Source organism: Macrobrachium rosenbergii, chromosome 56 (genome assembly GCF_040412425.1).
Source record: "Macrobrachium rosenbergii isolate ZJJX-2024 chromosome 56, ASM4041242v1, whole genome shotgun sequence".
NCBI lineage: Eukaryota > Metazoa > Arthropoda > Malacostraca > Decapoda > Palaemonidae > Macrobrachium > Macrobrachium rosenbergii.
The window spans coordinates 77,019,534-77,043,862 of NC_089796.1; the positions used below are offsets into that span (position 1 = coordinate 77,019,534).

At 37.4% G+C, this 24,329-nt stretch overlaps 1 pseudogene; it reads right to left on the minus strand.

The window, feature by feature from the left end:
• The window catches only part of LOC136836108 (peptidyl-glycine alpha-amidating monooxygenase B-like), a 117,382-nt pseudogene that overhangs the window by 40,181 nt on the left and 52,872 nt on the right, over window positions 1-24,329 (minus strand).

Sequence of the window (24,329 nt, forward strand, 5' to 3'; positions counted from 1 at the left end):
TGTTCGTTATAGGATCAATTTCAGATGTGAGCTTATGGCATGTTTTACTGTATTATGGATGCACACCTATGTAAGGCTATGGTTTGCCCTGGTACACACAAGCATTTCGCAGTGAACGTCACATCGAGACCATATCCTTAATTCTAGTTATTTAAGGGTTCATTAACTAAATAACAAGGAATGAGACCTTAAAAATTAAATGAAAACATTAAGACAGGAATATACCCAGACTACACAATTATTTTTCATTATTACCAACATCAATGGAGACCAGCTTACACGGTAAGTTGCACTATATTAAAATAAAACCTTCACTGCATCTATAACTACTGTACTGTATATAATTTTGTCATACAAATGAAAAATGTACTGACGTTACAATCAAATTTAAATAGTATACATCAAATTTGAGGATTTGGATATGAAAAGAATAAGTTAACTTGCTTAAATGTTAATATAAAAATGACAGAGAATGACAATTCTCATTACTAATTACTTCAAAATCCTACTACTAAAAAAATAACTTATGCAGGAAGTTATCTGAGCTTCTGTAAACTTTATACAAGACAAATACTATACATTTATCTAGCATATTAAAGGCACTGAAATTCAGAATAACTGGTGTACTTTACAAGGAGACCCTACAACTTATTTCAGTAGACTAACTTAGCAATTTTCATGATACCATTACAAATATTACTTCTACCTTTTGAAACGTCCAAATTAGGCATACTAAAAGATTTTACATACGACTACTCACTGCTGCAAACAACGTGCACCAAAAACTTGTATATCTCTATAGTGAACCTACATATTGAGTGTCCTCAAGCAATCAAAATTGCTTCCATTTAATACAAGACTGTACATCAAAACTCTATAAAAAAATAAATTTGCTGTCATAAGCATTTTGCATACACTATCTTTGCCCAAATCAACAGCTGATTAACTATGCAACTGTCATTAAAACCAAATTTACAGCTATGTTAAAGTCTGTTTATACATACCAAAACTTAATATGAACATGGAAAACCAATGATGTTGCCACGAGGAAGAAAGAAAAAAAATTGTACAGAAATTAGTGCTGTACAAGGAAATCAAAGCATCCAAATCAAAATCAGCAAACTAATAAAAAATTTAAACCAATTAAAGGGGGGGGGTGAGTAGGAGTTACATGCAATTCCAACGGGGATACAAGATTTGACATAAAAAATGCACATCAAGGTACACATCAATTCTTTTTTTTCAAAGTGCATTCCTGTGCTCAGTAAGATGATGAGCCACTACTTATATTCTATTTGAAACTATAGGCAGTCCCCGGCTATTGGTGGGGTTCCGTTTCTGAAGGCGTGATGATAACCGAAAATCGCCGCTAAACGAAAATCTGCGATTTTGGCACTTTTTCGGCGATTTTCGGGGGTTATCGGCACCGAAAAGCACCGATTTTTGATTATCGGCGCTTCTATTAGTATGCATCGGTGCCAATACCCAATTATCGGCGCTGGCCAAGCAGAAATTGGTGATTTTCGGCGCCGAAAACTGCCAATTTTCGTCGCTAGACACAAGTGCCATAAACCGGTCGCTGTGCGCCAAGCCCACCAGTTAACCAGGGACTTCCTGTACAATATCAATCTCTTTTTTCAAGTGCCGTTCCTGTGCTCAGTAAGATGAGAGCCACTACTTATATTCTATTTGAAACTAAAAGTATAATGACAAGACTATAAATCAACTCCACAACCTCAAACTTTGCTCTTCTTACCTTTGGGTTATACAGATAGCCTGTTACAACAGCACCTAATTCATGAGCATGTACACGATAGGCAAAAAGGTTAATGTCACTTGGTTCAGAGTTTCCAACTAAACAGTTTACATCAACATTTGTTTCTGGAAAAAATGAAAGTTTGTATCAGAAATTTTATGGTACTAAAAAAGCTGAATTAACATGGAAAAACATGAAAACAATATCTATGGATAAATTTTACACCAAAGCATATTCTTACTAGACAATAAATGTCATATGAAAAGGCACTTTCAATGAAGTAAACTATTCATGATAGAAAATACATATGTTCTTCCTTTCAATCACAGCTTTGAAAAGACAACTGGCATTCACATTAATGAGAAAAAATTCTGGCAATACTTTTCATCTTTCTAAAACAAAAAAATATTAACTACATCTCTAACACATGATTAGGCAGGAAAACCAAGTAGTAATTTGCAGGTGCACAAAGAAACTGCACACCTTTGGCAAGGCTGAGCAATTCGCAACACGAATGGTCCTTCTTCCTAAAAGTTGCATTCTTACGTCTCCCAAAATCTTATCATTTGCAAAGCCCTCTTTTCATACATTTTCATTAGAAGTTACTTTTGAAAAGTCCAAAAAATACTACAGAATATTAAATGTAAACTGGGTATAAGGAAAAACAAAACAACTCTTCCCTTATACAATCCACAATATAGATCCCACTTACAGTAGGCTGTAAATCATGGGTACATCCCAGAGGAAAGATGTAAAAAGATTAGAACCACCCAACTACAACAGTATATCATCAGATACCTCAAATATTAAGGGATGCAAAAATGACTCATTTTACACTATAGAAGACGTCAGTTGTTAGAAATACTACGGACACTCATACATTTAAATAACATTGACTACAGGAATCTATCTACTGTACCTTAGTAGTAACCAAATCAGATCCAACAAATGGAAAATCAAAACTAAAATGTTCCACAACAGCCACTGTATAAACATATTCACATATGGATTGCCTCATTTTGAAACAGACAATCAGCTAAAGGTTAGGAACAGTAACACCACTATCCAGTTCGTGAATAAATTAGATAAAGTGATTGGCACATTTGTGCACTTTTTTTATTTTACTTTATTCATTTCTCTAAAAATGCATCTTCTTGGATGGACTGGCAAGTCTTTTAAGGCCCTTCTAATCATGTAACTCCACACAACGAAGCAGTGAATCACATTTTTAAACTGTTACCAGGCTCACCCAAAGGATTTGTTCTTGAATGAAATGAAAGGTGAAAATCTGAGCAAGGTAATACAGTAGTACCAAAGACACGGTGTAGCTACGCCCAAAGAGACTAATGATAAGCAGATGAAAATTAAAGGGACAAAAGCAATGCAGTTTGGGCTGAACTGATGCTGCAAAGATGCTTTAGTACCATCTACAGTGTGCCACACAAGGCACCTTTAGTAAAACTTTCATGAAGACCACAAAACAACTTTCTGTGAAATCCCACTAAGTAAACAAACGAGAAAAATGCCAAAGCTAAGCCAAACACAAAATCTACTTAGCAGAAGGTATTAAACTGACTACTGTACTGAAACTTACAGAAAAAGTGTGTAGGGTTATTCATAAATGTATTTCAATTAAATAAATATAGGCACCATACCATACACTAAAGTGTATCTCACAGCGAATCTATATTCAAAGCAAACAACTTGAAAATAATTGTGATCTGAATTATCTGAAAATGTACCTATAGCAATGCTTCCTTGTCAACACACCAACATACGCTCGAGAAACCATAAAGGTATTAATTACAAAAGTTATAGATTTGCAACTTCTAAGTACACATTCCTAGACTCTTTTATCAATTTGTTCATGAATAATGACTACTCTACTTACTTGGTGAACGAGGAGGAATGTCAGCAAAGCCAGCCATTAACAAGTATATGCCTGCCTTATAGGTTTGTCTGAAACAAAATGAAGCAAGTCTGAACATACAAGGCGGAATTTCCTTTGATAAACAATCAGAAATATAAAAATCTATATACAATTTACATCACACACATAATATCAGTTAAAATGTTCATATTAAGCCAAAATAAAACTTGAAAACCCCAAATTACTAAGTAATCTACATGTTTTCCTTATATATAGACCCTTCTCTTTTATACAGGACTACTCCCCAGCTCCAGCTGGAATCAGTCATTGAAGCTTGTTAAAAAGGTAGTTAATTTATGGCAAATGGGTGAGGGATATGGGTTACCCACTGCACATTGGACAGTACAACTTACTTTTTCCTTTGGCACCTGGGAAACAGCAGGGCTGTTTTGAAGAGGGTTTATGATAAAGGACTTTGGGTGGGAAAAATGCAAATTACTTAATACTGTAATTTATTTTTTCCAATAACATTACAGGCCCCCTCATCATTTATGGTTTTAAGGTCATGTGTATGAGCAGGGGAAGAGTGACAATTGGAAATGAGAGGCTACTATGCTCTGTACCAGTCTACAATCATTATGCTAAACTTAATTAGGAAAGATGCTGAAGGAAAAACATCTCTCCTTTAGAGTCAGAGGTTAGCAGTTATCATTACCACAAGGATATATAAGGGTCCCATGAGAGAGGCCCCTCTTCAGGGAGGACAGGACCACATCCTTAGACGAAAGTACTTGGACAAATTCTCAGTTGAGTAAATCTGTGTATCTAACCAGACCATCATAAAAATGGGGTGGACTATCAACTCAGTCTGAGTAGCCACCAAAGCAGCCTTGGAAAACAAATCTCAAGGCCTTAAAGTGCCTCTTCATAAAAAGAGGACAACTGGGTTCGTCTCAAACTCAGTTTATCGATAACTGAAACCAACAGTTCTACCTGGATGGAGTTAGGGTACAGACCCAACCTAGGAGTGCTTATTAAGCAAGGATATTGCACCTTACTAAACGAGTGGATTTCCTGATCTAGGGAACCAAAGTCTGATGCAGAAAAATCACCTGGTTGGCCAGTGCTAGAAGGAAAGGAATCATTCTCCCCTTAGAGGACTTAAGAACCTACTGAAAGCACTAGTGGAAATGTACTCAGAGAAATACTAGTTCTATCCAGAGTGAATCTGGACCTAAGATTAGAACCAACTGAACAAAATGTGTACCTCCTATTCAAAGCATTCACTAAGAACTAGAAGAAAAAGAGGCTGGTAGACATCACTCTGGAAGGCTCAGCGAGATAGACTGAACTGTAAACAGAGACCTCTGTCAGCCAGAAATATCAGTGGGTTTGAAAGTATTTTTCTCCACCAAACCAATCAGCATGGGAAGTCCAAAGATGGGGAGGGGAAAGTGTGCTCCTACTGAAGAACATGGGCGAACACAAGCAAAAGTAGTGCGCACACATGAAGCTTACAACCCTCTCACCCCATGGAAGAAAACAGGCAGCAAATGGAATGCTTGCTATTACTGTAAAAGGCATTTCTCAGATTCAAAAACCAGGCTGAAATAATCATAACAACAAACACCCATACATTACATGAAAATTTCCTCATGTACAGAAAAGCATACCTTCCTACAATACAAAGCAAAGGTCTTCATGACTGGAAGAAACATAGATTGATATTTTGTATTAATAATTATGCATAAGAGTGAAACTGCAATAAAAATAAGATTTTATATAAGAGCACTTATAGAAAGACTACCTGTTAACAAAATACAACTAAAGCCTCCAAATCTTTTTGTTCTCGTATACATAACATAGAGAACAGTCACAAGAAAAACCTACAATAAGAATGTAATAATAAAGCTTTACAACCAAAGTCTATTTCCATGAGCCTAACACAAAAATGCAAACACCTTGATCCAACAAAGGCTGAAGGACAAGTGAGTTACATAGTTGGAAAGCAGTGGGTAACTCTACCTCTCACTACCTGTTGCTAACAACTTACTCTAGCTGGTACTGGGTAATACTCTTACATAAAAGATGATTTTGTATTTTCATAGGAAGAAACTAATTATCAAATGCTCTTACTCCTGAGTCGTAACTTCCATCTGCAACCCTGAATAATCCTTTAAACCATCAGGCAAAGGTTCTGAATAATGGATTTGAAGAGTGAGGTAGCGAATTCCTGAATGTCCTCCAATCCGGAAACCCACATTGTCTGGCAAATGGGTGGCAGGTGCATTTTTAGCCCAAGCATACATAATTCTGCCTCCTGTGCATACACCATGATGACCACAGTCCCTGAAAAAAGGCAAGGCGAGAAAAATTAATGTCTTTGCATCTAAACCCCGCCAAACAAACTAACACTCCTAATATGGATAAGCAAGTTTTCATTGTATGAAAACTTAATTAGACTCTTCCGGTCATGTAAACTGTCATTTTCCTACTTATGCATCATCTCCTTCATCTTTTATGTTGTAGTAAAATTGTAAAACTGGATTCACAATATGGACATCAACAATTAATTATTAAAACATGCTGTTGACGTGCACAGCAACTTGGCAACTCAGTATTAACATATATCCACAAAAACATTCAGTATCATCATATGTCTACTTGATTCTAGAGGTGAGCTTGTTTGAATAACTTTCTACTACATTTTACTAGAGAAATATGAAATATCCAACTAAACATAGCCATCCATTTATAATAGCTGGATTATTCACAACTAAGATATTACAGTTTTCTTTGGAATAATACAATTTTAACAACCATGAAGAGCAAGATCACTCATTCTAGTCATAGTAGATTAACATACCAAGCCCCTCTCCTAAGGTTCTGCTCTGGAACGTCCGAGCACCCGAAAAGCAGCATGTGGTGGGCACGGCTCGCAGATGCCATGGGATCAAACTTCACCACCCATTCTTCAAGAGTTTCATTAAGAGGCATAGCAGTGCAGATATACGCATCAGACTGTTGGGGTAAAAACACAATATCAGATGTTGTAAAAGTAATTTTTGTTTTACTAATGAAAACCTGTTACCTTACAAAACCTGTTAACTTACAAAGATTCCATTAAACACCTAACTTCTTTTATGAAAGTATCATTGCCATTGTGTATCTTACATCATAGGAAAAATTCCATCATTTAATATCCGGTACAAGAAAAGATAAAGTGCACATAAAAAAATATCTGTATATTTTTTGGTTCTTTGTTCTACCAATTTTAAATAAACTATACAAAATTTTCTACAACAATTCTATATCAAAACAAATCTGATACGTGCCCATAATTTATAAGTATGTACCTTTTCAAGAGTTAGCATTTTAATTCTTATACAGTATATATTACAGGCAGATAGCAAAACTAGGCAATTCACAAACTGCGAAATGCACTTAGGGAAATTTATCCCCTAGGGGCTAGTACTAAACATGAAGAAATACATTTGACCTCCTAGGGCTAGTACTACACACTGTGAAACAGTGTAGGTTAGTCACTGTTTTGCTAAGTTTAGTACAGTACTAACCCCTGGGGGGTTCAAATGTCCATATGTACATTTCACTATCTGCCTGAAATTTCAGGCCATTGGCGAAATGCCTGGTTTCACTATCTGCCCAAAATATGTCCTTAAAAGGTGACCTGAACTCAATTACAGTACTGCATTTTCTGTGAGGGATAAAATTATGCTGTTTCTCAACAAAACCACTGATTAGTATACACTTACAACTGATATGGATAACAAGTGATTTTAATACTGAATAAGGGGTAGTTCGAAGGACCTTACTTGCGATCTTCCTCTACAAGCCCAGGTTTTCTAACAAAAACTTTGCTTACAAGATTGCAGTCATCTTTGGATTGTTAAAAGCCTTGCCTGATGGTGCACCCAAACAGCATTTTATACTGTACGATGCTAAGATGGATGGAACCGATCACCTAAGCTCTCCCACCAAAATGCACATTTTATAAAGAATATTGCTTCTCATATTTACAACCAAGTGCAGTACTGTATCAACAAAATCACAACAAAATAAAGGAAAGATGAAAATACTGAAAAACAAAATTATAAGAAGAAAAGCTCAACCACTTGTATCACTCATAAACCAAACCAACAAATTACACCAAAGGTTTCAACATCAAAGACAAAAGGGTACTCTTGCACATGTGGCACTTTCGCTCCTTCGCAACTCAACTTCTATCTACCAACTTTGAACAAATACTGTACTGTACAATGACATGTATGCATACAAATTTAATAAGTTTAATGTATCACAAAAGCAGGTAATATTCTGGAGAAATATTACTAAAATGGTTCACACAAGTTTTCCACATCAAGAGCTGCCATTAGTGTCTCTACAGGGAACGGGGAGAATATGTTAAGACCAAAATGAACATCCAAATACGAAAAGGCAAAAACTTATTCCACCAAATTATTAGAACTGTACCGCATAATAATCATAACTACACTCAAACCTAAGTCACATGGAAACGCTACTTTACATAAGCCTGACACGTTTGGGAAAATAAAATAAAATAATCAAAAAGGTAAAAGGACAATAAATGATGCACCTAAAAATTACAATCCACAATTTTCTCCACAAATGTTTTGATTTTCTCTCGGGAACGCCACCTTCTCTTCCTTCTATCTGCCACATTCCTAGAAACCTTGCTGCAAAAATACACTATAAAAATCTATCGGCAGCCCTGTGTGATGTTAAATGGTTACTGCACATATGACATAACAGTGAACCACTCACCCCTTTCGGAGTAACGCCAGGCATCGTGAATGTCTTCATGTACGTCGCAGAATTCATAGGCTCCCCGCGCTGCATGAAGTGGTGTCCGTAAGCTTGCACTTGCGGAACTACTGTCAGCAGGGCAGCAGACACAGCAAAAATGTTCCTCCATGTTTCTAAGCCCATCTTCCCAGTCATCATAGCCATCACAGTGGTCCACCAACTGGAAAGAAAAAGTGATAATGAATATCTTTCATTGTCCCTTGCTTAAACTGGGTTTACTTTCTCCCAACCAAATAAAAATGTTCACCGAAAAAACATACTGTAAAGTGGCAACAATAACACCAATATCATGATTAACAAGGGCAGCAATAATACAATATTTTCTTAGTAAAAAGTCGGGGTTCAGGGTAAAAGAATACCCAAATGATTAACATATTTATTATGGAAAAATTAAGGGGGAAAAATTCCACCAGAACTAAAGAAATAATAATAATAAAGGAGATAAGAAACGGAAAATATCGGCAGCCATAAAGAGGGTCGAGAAAAATTAGTGGATCCCAGCAAAAAAAAATTATGACTACAGTTGACCCCTGGTATTTGTGGGGGATGCGTATCACAACCCAACCCCCGCGATTAGCTAAAATCCACGAATACCTGACACCCCTCTAAAAATGCTTATAAGTACCTATTTTGATAGTTCAAACACCAAAAAAAAAAATCCTCTAAAGATGCTTATACCAGAGTATTTTAATAGCTTTATCACAAGAAATGCTTAGTCACATAAATGATATGAAAATACAGTAATTAGTGAATATTTCTCCATGAAAAATACCATGAAAAGGCAAATTTTTCTCAAATAATGTGTATATACGTTCCACAGAAAAATCTGTGAATAAGTGAAGCTGTGAATAAGGAACTGTGAATAGACAGGGGTCCACTGTAGGCAGTCCCCGGTTATCGGCGCTGATCCTCGGTTAGCGGCGGCGCCGATAACCAGATACCGGTACCAACAACCAAGGATCGGCGCTATTATCATCAATTTTTGGTTGTTGGCAATTTTCAGTTATCGTCACGCTGTCGGGAACGGAACCCCGCCGATAACCGGGGACTGCCTGTAGAATAAATGTACCTGTAAAAAATATTCAGCATAACATCAACCTACAGTCTGCATTATAAAGGAAAAGAAAAACATTATTACACCAAACTACTAAGGTATATGATACTCACGAATGAAAAACTCAAGTGAATAATAATAAACAAGAAAAGAAATGAAGAAGTATTTCATGAAGACACAATGAGCAATGGCTCACTCAACTGATGAAAACACCCAAGATTCTCTGAACATCAACAAATCCTAACCTTAATCATCTAAGGTTAGTAACATCTTAAGAGTCAGGTATTCTCTGGTGGTCACCCATCCAAGCACCGATCAAAGCCAACATTGCTGTTATTCCCACTTCAACTGTTCCTCGGCCCATGACCCGTGACTTCAAACATTTTCAGTCCAGTGACTAAACTTTGTGATATTTTTTGAAAATATTTCTGTGTTCCTCAAATAGCAAAATTTACTTATAACCTTCCATCTTGTAAGATACAGGTCTGTATCTTTTTTGGGGGGAAAGCCCCATTTTCAAAACATTTTATTCAGGCTTGGGCAACACAAGGGTACTGGGTTACCAATCCTACTTGCCTCTATAGTAAAACAAAAAAACATCAAGGGAATGCACTAATGAGTCTAGTATAATTACAATAACTAAAATGGCTCTATTTCCACTTACAGCATCATTAAAAGAAACTAACAATATCCCGTAACACTAATAATAGGCCTAACGCACAGGGTTCCAACGAAAAGCATTAATAATGCTTCGCAAGTCTCCCACGACGCGTATTATCCGAGGCCTATGGCAGCCTACTGGAATGCCTTCGAATCCGCGCCTATGGAAAGCTTACTTTTGCCCTTTCGCGTAAACCTGAATTCCATTACATCACAGGCATCCGGAACGTCGAGTGCCTTGCATAGTTTAACCTGAGAGAGAGAGAGAGAGAGAGAGAGAGAGAGAGAGAGAGAGAGAGAATTTCACAACTTTTATCTCTCAGTACTGTTACACTGTGTAATCCAGTCTTCGAGTCGATACAATCTCATTTTTTTCCTTCTCTATACCATTCATTATCCTTACACAATTCAGGGCAGATGGTCTACAATAGATATAAAAGATTCTCTCTCTCTCTCTCGCTTGAGAGCCGGACCAGATGGCCTTCCGTTTAATAGAGGATTCCAGCTTTAACATTAAAGCATCCACTTCGGGAAAGCCGGTTTATATCCAGCGCAAATACAGGACACGTAACACTGGGTGAAGTTCGCGCCGTTCTTTTAATTTATTTTTTTGTTTTCATTACTCATTTCTTTCCATATGTTTGCCATCTCCTACACGAAGGATCTTTTATTCTTTTTTTAAATGTTCTTTTCCGTATGGATTATCTCTGTCTATACGGTATCGGTTTCATGCATATAAATGTGTGTGTAGAAACGATACTATGGACATGACGGCAGACCAGGATCCAGCGCTGTAGGCTAGACCTAACGTGTGCATCACGTTTCCGGAAGTGCAATCAAACAGGAGTATTTACTAAAAATATAATGAAGCCAGTGCCCATATTTACTTCTTGTTCAAGTGATTCTATACTTCAAAAACTGAAAGTTGTTTCAACAAAAAAAAAAAAAGATGTAGAAAACGTAAACCTACCTCTGCGTATAGGCTAATACATAAGAAAGAATAACTACAAAAATGAACAGCTCACTTTGAGAAAGTAACTACAAGAACGTGACAGAATATAATGTTCTAGGAGAAAATTGGAAACAAGAAAGAGATGCGATAAAATGGCCCAGCTGTAGAAAACAGGAAATAAAGAAAAGAAAGTCGATAAAAATCCCCCAGCTGGTAACTCTTCCCGAACTGCTAAAATTATCCTGAATCTACTTCCGGATCTCTTTCAAAATCGAACGGTTATTTACGTGGCCCACCGCCAAACGCTCCACAAGATTCTCTCTCTCTCTCTCTCTCTCTCTCTCTCTCTCTCTCTCTCTCTCTCTCCGCACGCATGTTATCCAAATGTAGATTTTCCAAAGCGCAGCCTTGTCAAAAATACCTCACCGACCTCCAAGGTCGTCATCATCTCATTACATTCATTTAAAAACCATGAAGAAGACATTCGCATGTTTTTTTCCACTCACGTTTAATGAGTGGAAAAATGCTGAACGAGGAATAACTGGCAAGTGTTTCTAATTACTGAACACGTGTGGCTCTTGCACGACCAATTAGCGAAGTGAGGTTAAGACTATTTGTGACGCCTTCACACACGTCATTTGTGTGAACGCATATCTGTCTAGATTATTGTTGGCTGAATCTCTCTCTCTCTCTCTCTCTCTCTTTATATTGACCTTCTGCTACCTATGTATGATTTATGATACATAGCAATTCGAAAAACACTGATTGTAAAGACCGTGAGGAAGAAATTTTACGGATATTTCTTTCAATCAGTACAATTCGTAACTGTACGCTGTGCAATTGCGGATTATAATGATAAAAGAAAAGAAAAACTGTCGGTGCCTTTAAGCAGTTGACAGTTTTGTCACCACAGAGCAATTTCAAATTGGATCTTCAAAGCCTAGACTTATAAAACATTTAATAATACATTTAATAATGGAAAATTATGTCTGCGATGTTTATCACGAAACCTTCAACGATTGTAACTTAATTCTTTTGAAAATTATATATCTGCTAATTATCAATTACGATAATGTAAAATAACAGGTTGTAACACCTGGCAATTATTTTTTTCCACGGGTACTTCCATCTGACCAACGTCCAACGCCTTTCGTATTTTATGATGACTAGAATTTTACTCACATACAAGTATTCATTACTCGACAAATTTTCATTTACTGATGACGAGTTTTTTTCACAGGTGCCTGAACCAAATTCAACCAGGCTGCACAAATTCGTTTTCAGGAATTATAACTAAATTATTCTGATATGACTTACGAATACAATTCCTGGACCATGTTATTCACAGCTTTATATATAAGAAACAGTATATTTTTTTTTTTTCAATCTATTTCAGCGTCGAGAAGGAAAATGCTGTTTGTAGGCGCGTGCTAATTGGAATATGTCAGTACTTGATTTTAAAAACCAGCTTGCTAGTTCACTTATATATGATTTGCTGTTGATATCTCTCAGATTTTCATTTACCTTTGTGGCGCCCTAAGATGGAAAACTGCAGTATCTGCAAAATTTTCGAAATTGAGATATGCCGCCTACTGGGCTCGTGAAACACTAATACATAAGTTACTGCAGTTTCAGAATGATTCTTCAGTGCTTTCCACGAGTATTTAGGGGGTCTCATTTGCAGTGCCTGCATAATCAGTCGTAAGGAAAGGGAGTATCGACCATTTTTCTCAGTTTTGTATTTTTGCAGATACTGCAGTCTTCTAGTTTAGGGCAGTGTGGTTTCCGTAATTTCTGATTAGTAATCACTGACAGTGTGACTGAAAAAGGGCAGTGATTCTTTTTAGAAATTAATTCATTATATGCTTATATGAATACACAGTATAAAATGAAAACTTCTTGGAAAACGCTCTGGTAACTTATTGGTGGGTAAAGTGGAATATTACATGCCACAAAGCATACTGTCTATCTCTATTTTACTATTACTACTGTAGCCCTATTCGCCAAATCTCACAGGATGAATGACGAAAATGCCAAGAATACTAACTTATAATCACGCTTCTGTCATGTAGTTTTTCAATTACAGCCTCTAATTACGTCATCTTTCCCTTAAGTGTGTAAAGAATGTTAACCAGCGTAGTCTTACTCTGGTGTCGACAAATGTTTGTTTCAAAAATATGATCGCTGATAGCTAATGCTTTTTTATCGCTAAAATACATGAAATCGGGTTTGTTTATATCTACAGTATATATATATATATATGTATATATATACACATAAACATATATACATATACAGAGAGAGAGAAATTATTTTTGTACTTATATCGACAAAAATCATTTAATGTATATTTAAAAAACGATGATTGATAACCTATTTTTTATCACTAAAATACACAGAACCGGGCTTATTCGCGCGCGCGCTAACAGACCCTGAGTCCATCTTGGAAACAGACAGAAGCACGAGCTAACAGACCTGAGTCCATCTTGGAAACAGACAGACGCACGAGCTAACAGACAGGCACGGGAGAATGAGAGAGCAAATAAAACCCTCCGAATCCCGCCATCTCGTATTCTACTCTCGCATCTGTGGCGTGGACCAGCTCGGGCTATGACTGATGGAGAGTCTCTCTCTCTCTCTCTCTCTCTCTCTCTCTCTCTCTCTCTCTCTCTCTCTCGGCGTGGGCGGGTAATGGGGAATTCATGGTTATTTCCTCCCTAACACGGAACAGCATTTACCGGATACTAAGTGAGATAGCACTTGCTGCTTGGATGGTCTCTCTCTCTCTCTCTCTCTCTCTCTCTCTCTCTCTCTCTCTCTCTCTCTCTCTCTCTGTCATCAAAAAGCTATCTTACTTAGTGAAAAAGTCTCTTTATCTCTTACGAAACTTTACGCGTTCAAACATATGTGATGAGGATATGTGCACTACACACACACACACACACACACATACACACACATATATATATGTGTGTATGTGTGTATATATATTATATATATATATATGTACAAATATAGAATATATATATGTATATATGTAAACGTTTATATATAATATATATACAAATATATAATATAATATATAAATATATATAAATGTTTATACATATTTATATATAATATATATATATAATATAACTATATAAATATATATATATATATATATATATATATATATATATAAATATAATATCTACCATAACAAACATGTACAAAAACATGCGAACGATCATAGACACGTGCAGCCTCTTAAGGTGATCAGATACAAATGTAAATAAACTGATTAAACAAATGATTAATTGATTGACTGATTAATCAATAACCTTCAACACAGCGATCGGAAGGAAGGCCACCTCCTTAGTTAAAAGAATCTCTCTCTCTCTCTCTCTCTCTCTCTCTCTCTCTCCAAAGAATACAACTACAACAAGAAGGTTTGAACAAAACACGTTTGTGGGAAATATAATGTCATTTTCCTTAGCAGTAAACTCATATTGCCTAATAGGAAAGACACATTATATCTTTGAGAATGCACCAAAAAAGGAATCTTCTTTCTTCTTCTTCTTCTTCTTCTTTCTTTTTCTTTCTCTCTCTCTCCAACGCAGGCAGCTGGGCAATTTGAGGTTTGAATAAATATAGTTTAGGGAAAAATAACGCGCCTTTCCACTTTTATTATTATTATTATTATTGTTATTATTATTATTACATTATTATTATTATTGAGCATATTATTATTATTATTATTATGTATTCACCTTCGTCTGTGTTATCGTTTGTACCTCTCCATTAGATATCTCAAAATCTCACATCACCGACAATTATCTCTTTCGTAATAATAATAATAATAATAATAATAATAATAATAATAATAATAATAATAATAATAATAATAATAATAATAATGTGGGAAGGTTATTTTCCACAAACATGAGAGAGAGAGAGAGAGAGAGAGAGAGAGAGAGAGAAAGAGAGAGAAATGCACACACAATCTAGATACACAAGATAAAGTGATAAAAAATGGTAATCAGCAATATCCACACAGTTGCTCCTCAAGCAGTAGCGAAAATAGTATTCATAATATATGTACCAAGCTCTGTCTGTCTGTCTGTTTTCAGAATGCAGTACCTCAACACATTCTTGTCTGTCTGGTTTTCAGAATGCAGTGCCTCAACACATTCTTGTCTGTCTGGTTTTCAGAATGCAGTACCTCAACATTCTTGTCCTGTCTGGTTTTTCAGGAATGCAGTACCTCAGCACATTTTCTGTCTGGTTTTCAGAATGCAGTACCTCAACACATTCTTGTCTGTCTGGTTTTCAGAATGCAGTACCTCAACACATTCTTGTCTGTCTGGTTTTCAGAATGCAGTGCCTCAACACATTCTGTCTGTCTTGTTTTCAGAATGCAGTGCCTCAATACATTCTGTCTGTCGTGTTTTCAGAATGCAGTACTTTTCAATGTTTTCAGAATGCAGTGCCTCAACACATTCTGTCTGTCGTGTTTTCAGAATGCAGTACTTCAACACATTCTGTGGGTCTTGTTTTCAGAATGCAGTACTTTTCAATGTTTTCAGAATGCAGTGCCTCAGTACATTCTGTCTGTCTTGTTTTCAGAATGCAGTGCCTCAATACATTCTGTCTGTCGTGTTTTCAGAATGCAGTGCCTCAATACATTCTGTCTGTCGTGTTTTCAGAATGTAGTGCCTCAATACATTCTGTGTGTCCTGTTTTCAGAATGCAGTGCCTCAATAAATTCTGTCTTGTTTTCAAAATGCAGTACCTCAACACATTCTGTCTTTTTTGTTCAGTGCCTCAATACATTCTGTCTGTCGTGTTTTCAGAATGCAGCGCCTCAATACATTCTGTCTGTACTGTTTTCAGAATGCAATGCCTCAACGCATTCTGTCTGTCGTGTTTTCAGAATGCAGTGCCTCAATACATTCTGTGTGTCCTGTTTTCAGAATGCAGTGCCTCAATAAATTGTGTCTTGTTTTCAGAATGCAGTACCTCAACAAATTCTGTCTTTCTTGTTCAGTGCCTCAACGCATTCTGTCTGTCTTGTTTTCAGAATGCAGTGCCTCAACGCATTCTGTCTGTCGAGTTTTCAGAATGCAGCGCCTCAACGCATTCTGTCTGTCGTGTTTTCAGAATGCAGTGCCTCAACGCATTCTGTGTGTCCAGTTTTCAGAATGCAGTGCCTCAATAAATTCTGTCTTGTTTTCAGAATGCAGTACCTCAACACATTCTGTCTTTCTTGTTCCAATGGCCCAATACATTCTGTCTGTCGTGTTTTCAGAATGCAGTGCCTCAACGCATTCTGTCTGGTCGGGTTCAGAATGCAGTGCCTCAACGATTCTGTCTGCTTGTCGTGTTTTCAGAATGCAGTGCCTCAACGCATTCTGTCTGTCGTGTTTCAGAATGCAGTGCCTCAACGCATTCTGTCTGTCGTCATTTTCAGAATGCAGCGCCTCAATGATTCTGTCTGTCTTGTTTCAGAATGCAGCGCCTTTCAACGCATTCTGTCTGTCGTTTTCAGAATGCAATGCCTCAACGATTCTGTCTGTCAGAGCCAGAATGCAGTGCCTCAGCATTCTGTCTGTCGTGTTTTCAGAATGCAGTGCCTCAACACATTCTGTCTGTCGTGTTTTCAGAATGCAGTGCCTAAACACATTCTGTCTGTCGTGTTTTCAGAATGCAGTGCCTCAACGCATTCTGTCTGTCGTGTTTTCAGAATGCAATGCCTCAACGCATTCTGTCTGTCGTGTTTTCAGAATGCAATGCCTCAACGCATTCTGTCTGTTGTGATTTCAGAATGAAGTGCCTCAACGCATTCTGTCTGTCGTGTTTTCAGAATGCAATGCCTCAACGCATTCTGTCTGTCGTGTTTTCAGAATGCAATGCCTCAACGCATTCTGTCTGTTGTGTTTTCAGAATGCAATGCCTCAACGCATTCTGTCTGTCGTGTTTTCAGAATGCAGTGCCTCAACGCATTCTGTCTGTCGTGTTTTCAGAATGCAGTGCCTCAACGCATTCTGTCTGTCTTGTTTTCAGAATGCAATGCCTCAACGCATTCTGTCTGTCTTGTTTTCAGAATGCAATGCCTCAACGCATTCTGTCTGTCGTGTTTTCAGAATGCAATGCCTCAACGCATTCTGTCTGTCGTGTTTTCAGAATGCAGTGCATCAACGCATTCTGTCTGTCTTGTTTTCAGAATGCAGTGCCTCAACGCATTCTGTCTGTCGTGTTTTCAGAATGCAGTGCCTCAACGCATTCTGTCTGTCGTGTTTTCAGAATGCAATGCCTCAACGCATTCTGTCTGTCGTGTTTCAGAATGCAGTGCCTCAGCATTCTGTCTGTCGTAATTTTTTCAGAATGCAGTGCCTCAACGCATTCTGTCTGTCTGTTTTCAGAATGCAGTGCCTCAACGCATTCTGTGTCGTGTTTTCAGAATGCAATGCCTCAACGCATTCTGTATGTCTTAATTTTCAGAATGCAATGCCTCAACGTGATTCTGTCTGTTGTATTTTCAGAATGCAATGCCTCACGCATTCTGTCTTCGTCTTTTCAGAATGCAGTGCCTCAGCATTCTGTCTGTCTTGTTTCAGAATGCAGTGCCTCAACGCATTCTGTCGATGTTTTCAGAATGCAATGCCTCCGCACTTCTGTCTGTTTGTGTTTTCAGAATGCAATGCCTCAACGCATTCTGTCTGTTGTGTTTTCAGAATGCAGTGCCTCAACACATTCTGTCTGTCTTGTTTTCAGAATGCAGTGCCTCAACGCATTCTGTGTCGTGTTTTCAGAATGCAATGCCTCAACGCATTCTGTCTGTTGTGTTTTCAGAATGCAATGCCTCAACGCATTCTGTCTGTCGTGTTTTCAGAATGCAATGCCTCAACGCATTCTGTCTGTTGTGATTTCAGAATGAAGTGCCTCAACGCATTCTGTGTCGTGTTTTCAGAATGCAATGCCTCAACGCATTCTGTATGTCTTGTTTTCAGAATGCAGTGCCTCAGCACAGTCTGTCTGCAGAATGCAGTACCTCAACACATTACTGGGGAGACATCCACAATATTTTAAGGACGGTTTACTTGCTGTAAAAGGAAAACGAATCTAGGTCACACCTGCGCTAAGGGTTCAAGCTTTGTTAATTACGAACGTGAATCACTGTCCCTTTTTTTAAGTGTGTTTTCGTGCTGCGTGCGAAAGGCAAACGTATGAACATTAATGCTTTGAATTAATGTTCATAAAACATGCCACGAGGACATGAACCTGGCTATACAATCTGTGAAACGGATGTGAATAGAAAAATACACTTATGATAGAAGGAAGGAGGAAGGAAGGAATACAGGATTTAGGCCAAAGGCCAAGCGCTGGGACCTATGGGGTCATTCAGCGCTGGAAACGAAAATGAGAGTAGGTAGGTCTGAAAGGTGTAACAGGAGGAAAACCTCGCAGTTGCACCATGAAACAAATGTTAGGAGAAGGTGGATAGCAAGATGGAAGAAAGACATTATGAATGGAGGTACAGTAAAAGGAACGAAAGGGGTTGTAGCAGCTATGGGGCCGAAGAGGGACGCTGCAAAAGAACTAAAGTATATGTATATATATATATATATATATAGGTATATATATATATATATATATATATATATATATATATACTGTATAATATATATATATATATATATATATATATATATATATATATATATAGTCACAGAACGCTGTACCTTTCCGTTACATAACTAGCAATCTCTATCAACACGCCTTTTTGTAAAATAGGTCATGTACTGCAGTTACACGATCATCTACACAGCCTCATGTATAAACTCTCTCTCTCTCTCTCTCTCTCTCTCTCTCTCTCTCTCTCTCTCTCTCTATATATATATATATATATATATATATATATATATATATATATATATATATATATATATATACATATACATGAGTCATTTCGCCCCCATCACGGAATGACGGAAAGCAAGGGCGTTGTCATTACCTTTCGTAACAATCATTAGTAAACGTGTGCTAATGTCTTATTCTTCTTCTTCTTCTGTCAGATGTAAAGGAGAGGGGAGGGGAGGGGAGGACAGAGCAAACATTTAAACATTTCCGAAGGGCAGAGAGAGAGAGAGGGAGAGAGAGAGAGAGAGAGAGAGAGAGAGAGAGAGAGAGAGAGAGAGAGAGAGAGTGACGACGAGGATTTTCGCTTTTCTATTTTAAGGGGCGATTACGTGCCTGCGGGAATATTACTGGAGCTCTATTATATGCACGTCAGCGAGTGCGAGTTTGTACACACGTATCAGGGGGTTTATGAGGTTCATAATCTGTATTAATTAACAGAGCATAATGATAATATATATATATATATATATATATATATATATATATATATATATATATATATATATATATATATATATATATATAATATATATATATATATATATATATATATAGATAGATAGATAGATAGACATATACATATATTTATATATATACATCATTTATATATATAACATACACACACATACATATATATACATAAATACTGTACATAATTATTTTACATAGTACTGAATACCTTAAAATTCATTTTACATATCGATAAATATGGTCATTCCGAAACAGGTAAGATTAATAATACATAACTCTTCGGCAATACTAAATATTTCCAAAATTTTCAGTTAGCGACTTACATGTGAGAGAGAGAGAGAGAGAGAGAGAGAGAGAGAGAGAGAGAGAGAGAGAGAGAATTTCCGGAGGTCGACAGCTCTAAGACTTGCATGACAACATCCAACTAATTATTAGTCACAGAGAAACCTCGGCGTCTAAATTCAGATCCAAAAAATCCCTACTTGACTGGCGTGAGTCACCAATTCATCAAGGTCCAGGTAGGTGATGGAAGAAGATTAAAATTAAGATTTCCAGGCTGAAAATGCAATATATAAATATAATACACAGTATGTATATATACATATACATATATATATATATATACTGTATATACATAAATATATATATATATATATATACTAATATATACATAAATATATATATATATGTATATTTGTACTAAAGGACAAGCTCATTCAAACAGTAACTTTTGCTGAATAAATGTTCACTGGATACCATCCAGTTTGAATGAGATCCTTTAGTAATTTTACTTGCAGAATAAATGGTGTATGTGATAAAGTTAATATATATGTGCGTGTATATATTATATATATATATCTATATATATATATATATATATATATATATAATATATATATATATAATATATATGTACTATATATATATATATATATATATATATATATATATATATATATATATATATATATATATATATATATATATATATATATATATATATATATATATATATATATATATATATATATTCATATACACACACATACAGCAGCCTATACGCTTCCTCCCACATAACACTCTTAATTCCAATACTGTTTACCCCCGCCCCCCGCCAACCGACTCAAGATATCAGCCAAGGTTTTTGCCCCCCACTGACAGGAAACCCCCACAGTTCCTGCTTTCTTCAAGCGTGTTTATGTCTGCAGAGCAAACACGGAAGGGAGTAAATACGTGAGGAATGCGAAAACAGCGCTAGGCTGAAAGATAAACAAGAAGATTGTGTGAAAATCGTAATAAGTCTCCCTCCTGGCGATGCAGGGATGGCGATGTGTGCGGAAGTGTTGAACTTGTTCCATACGCGACTCCTTTGCATGATCGGCACCTTTCTCATTCTCTTTCTATTAGTTTTCTGAAATGAAAACTATTGTGCCGGCTTTGTCTGTCCGTCCGCACTTTTTCTCTGTCCGCCGTCAAATCTTAAAAACTACTGAGGCTAGAGGTTTGCAAATTGGTATGTTGATCATCCACCCCCAAATCATCAAACATACCAAATTGCATCCCTCTAGCCTCGGTAGTTTTTATTTTATTTAAGGCTAAAGCTATCCATAATCGTGCGTCTGGCATCGATATAGGCCAGGCCACCATCGAGCCGTGGTTAAAGTTTCATGGGCCGCGGCTCATACAGCATTATACTGAGACCACCGAGAGATAGATCTATTTTCGGTGGCCTTGATTACACGATGTACAGAAAACTCGACTGCGCCGAAGACACTTCGGCGCATTTTTCACTTGTTGTTATCCAGTCGCCTCTTTTAATCTCGTTCTAATCACAAGTGTTAAGCCACGTTTTAGTGAATAAAACTAAATGAATGACAAAATAAATTTCTATAAAATGTCGACTGAGCACCTGTGATCATGAAATTATTAGTTGCTTTCAAAATACACCGAGCAAAGAGGGGAATTTAAAACACAGATTCTCTCGCAGGTTAAAAACCATATGATAAACAAGCATCTCAACCAATGTCTTCTCTTACATTCTCACTACATGCCCAAACCACCTAATAACAGATCTGTGCCACCACGAGTCTTGTAGCAACACTTACAGCTGAGTTAACAGGAATACAGGGCTTTCAGTTACAGGACCCTAAGACGATATATACCAACTGATAAACCTGTGAGAGAGAGAGAGAGAGAGAGAGAGAGAGAGAGAGAGAGAGATTTTAACCAAACCACTGAGCTGATTAATAGCTCTCTTAGAGAGGGCAGGCCTGAAGGATTAGACTTATTTTACGTGGCTAAGAACCAGTTGGTTACCTAGCAACTGACCTACCAGCTCTGTGAATCCAACTGCATTATACCGAGAAATGAATTTCTATCACCAGAAATAAATTCCTCTAATTCTTCATTGGCCGGCCGGGGACTCGAACTAAGGCCTAGCAGAGTGCTAGCTGAGAACTCTGCCTCGTCCAACGAGGAACTGAGAGAGAGAGAGAGAGAGAGAGAGAGAGAGAGAGAGAGAGAGAGAGAGAGAGAGAGAGAGAGATCAAGATAATCCTCGAGCCTCAATGGTTTGAGAGATTACCTAGTCGAGGACCTTCGGTTTTTTATATATATATATATATATATATATATATATATATATATATATATATATATATATATATATATACATATACATATATATTACAACGTCCTATAATGTCGTCCTATAATGTAAGTACCCTGACCGGCAAGTTTCCCACCCGAAAAATCTTGCCCGCATCAACCATGTTTGTGAATGCTTGCTTGGGGGTATGGGAACGCCCAACTCATCCTCATCCTCCTCCTCCTCTTTCCATGACTCCTATCACGTACGCAAGGGTGACCTTGGCATCCAGACCTAAAGGCTCCACGAGAATTCGTGACGCTCCATCTTCTGTGGAGGGAAAAGAATAAATAATCGCGGATACCGCGAGTCTATTTTCTGAGGCTCAAGTTCCTTGCACAGGCCAGCCTTCTCCACGTTTCTGGAGGCGCTGTCCATGGTCCGTGTTCCATCGCATATATATATATATATATATATATATATAGAGAGAGAGAGAGAGAGAGAGAGAGAGAGAGAGAGAGAGAGAGAGAGAGAGAGAGAGAGAGAGAATCTTGTCTAACTGCAAAACGACGAACGGGTGGACAGGCCTCAGTGACGTAATGCGCAAGACTGTCCCACTATCCGGCTAACCTCCTCTCATAATCAGCCTTGCATCTAACCAAGTGCGCATGCTCACTCCCAGAACTAGAGGAAGGTAGATCGTTCTTCTTCTTCTTCTGTTCTAAACAGGCTACAAAGGCAGTTCCAAAAATGCTACGAAGTCACATCACGTTATCTCTGCCACGTTTTTGGTTACCTACAATGCCATCCCTGGTCTAAAGCCCTGTGTTTGACTTAAGCTGTACACGATTTCGTTTGTTGATCACAGTTTAGTGAAGGTGTTGACTTCCATTTCGTAAAGTACGCACCATCAACAATGTGGATAACTGGAATAATCGTACTTTTGCGGGTAATCCTTGGACTGTTGATTCTCAAACTGCCTCCCATGGGGTAGTGTACTGCAAAAGAGCTATACTGAGTTTTGAGCCAAGTTTTGATCCTGTTTTTATGATGATGTAATCATGAGTTAGCGAAAGATCTGAGTAAACACCTGACTTCTATTTCAATTTACAGGGTCATTTATTTGCTCGTCAACTTTTTTCTTTTAATTCTGCAAACACGAGCAGTTTGGTGCATAGGAAGTTCTCAGGCTAGATTGTTATGTTCCTCTGAATATTATTTTCTTACATGAAATAATGATATATATAAATTGATTTGTGCCATGATGGTAAATACGCAAGTTTCTTAAAACAAAATAAACAATAATTCAAATAACAGCAGGCTGTGCTGAAACCCAATTCTGGGTGACAGATGATTACGAGTATCAGCAAAAAAAAAAATAAAAATAAAAAAAAAACACCACGTCAAAGATAGCAACGCTTCAATAGTAAACGAACTCAGGAGGTTAATGTCAGGCACATTCCAATGAATAGTAAAAACAACTCCAGTGTTTGTCCACTGTTATTATTTAAGAATGAATCGTGAATCAATGCAGAACATGTCGAAGGGTCTAAAATATGAGCCAGGACTTCTAAAAGAATGTAAAACCAAAACTAATACAAAAGTTCGTCTGTCAATCTCAAAATATCCGCGATTTGAGAAACGTTAAGGAGTCACTGGAATGGAATGGAATGGAGTATAGAGTTTAGGCCAAATTCCAAGCACTGGGACCTCTGAGGTCATTCAGCGCTGGAAAGGATATTGTAGGTAGGTTCGAAAGATGTAACAGGAGGAAAACCTCGCAGTTGCACTATGAAACAACTGTTAGGAGAGGGTGGATAGCAAGATGGAAGAAAGATAATATGAATGGAGGTACAGTAAAAGGAGTTGCAGCTAGGGGCCGAAGGGACGCTGCAAAGAACCTTTAGTAATGCCTACAGTGCACCCCGTGAGGTGCACTGACGGCACTAACCTATAAGGAGTTATTGCAGAGCGAAGTAAAACACATCAGGCAACAAGACTGCTCACAACAGCAAGATATGGCTTGGTCATGGTGAAAGAATGGGAGAATTTGTTGGCGAGAAAGGTGTATGGAATAGATGTTTTGAGAATGAAAAGGACAGAAACATTAAAACTCTGGAATGGAGAGGTGGTTCTGAATGACAAAAAAATTTATTGAAGAGTATAATAATGGAGGGGTCGGAAGGTATGCAATATTTTGCAAAGCCACTTGCCTGTCCTAATGAATCAGGA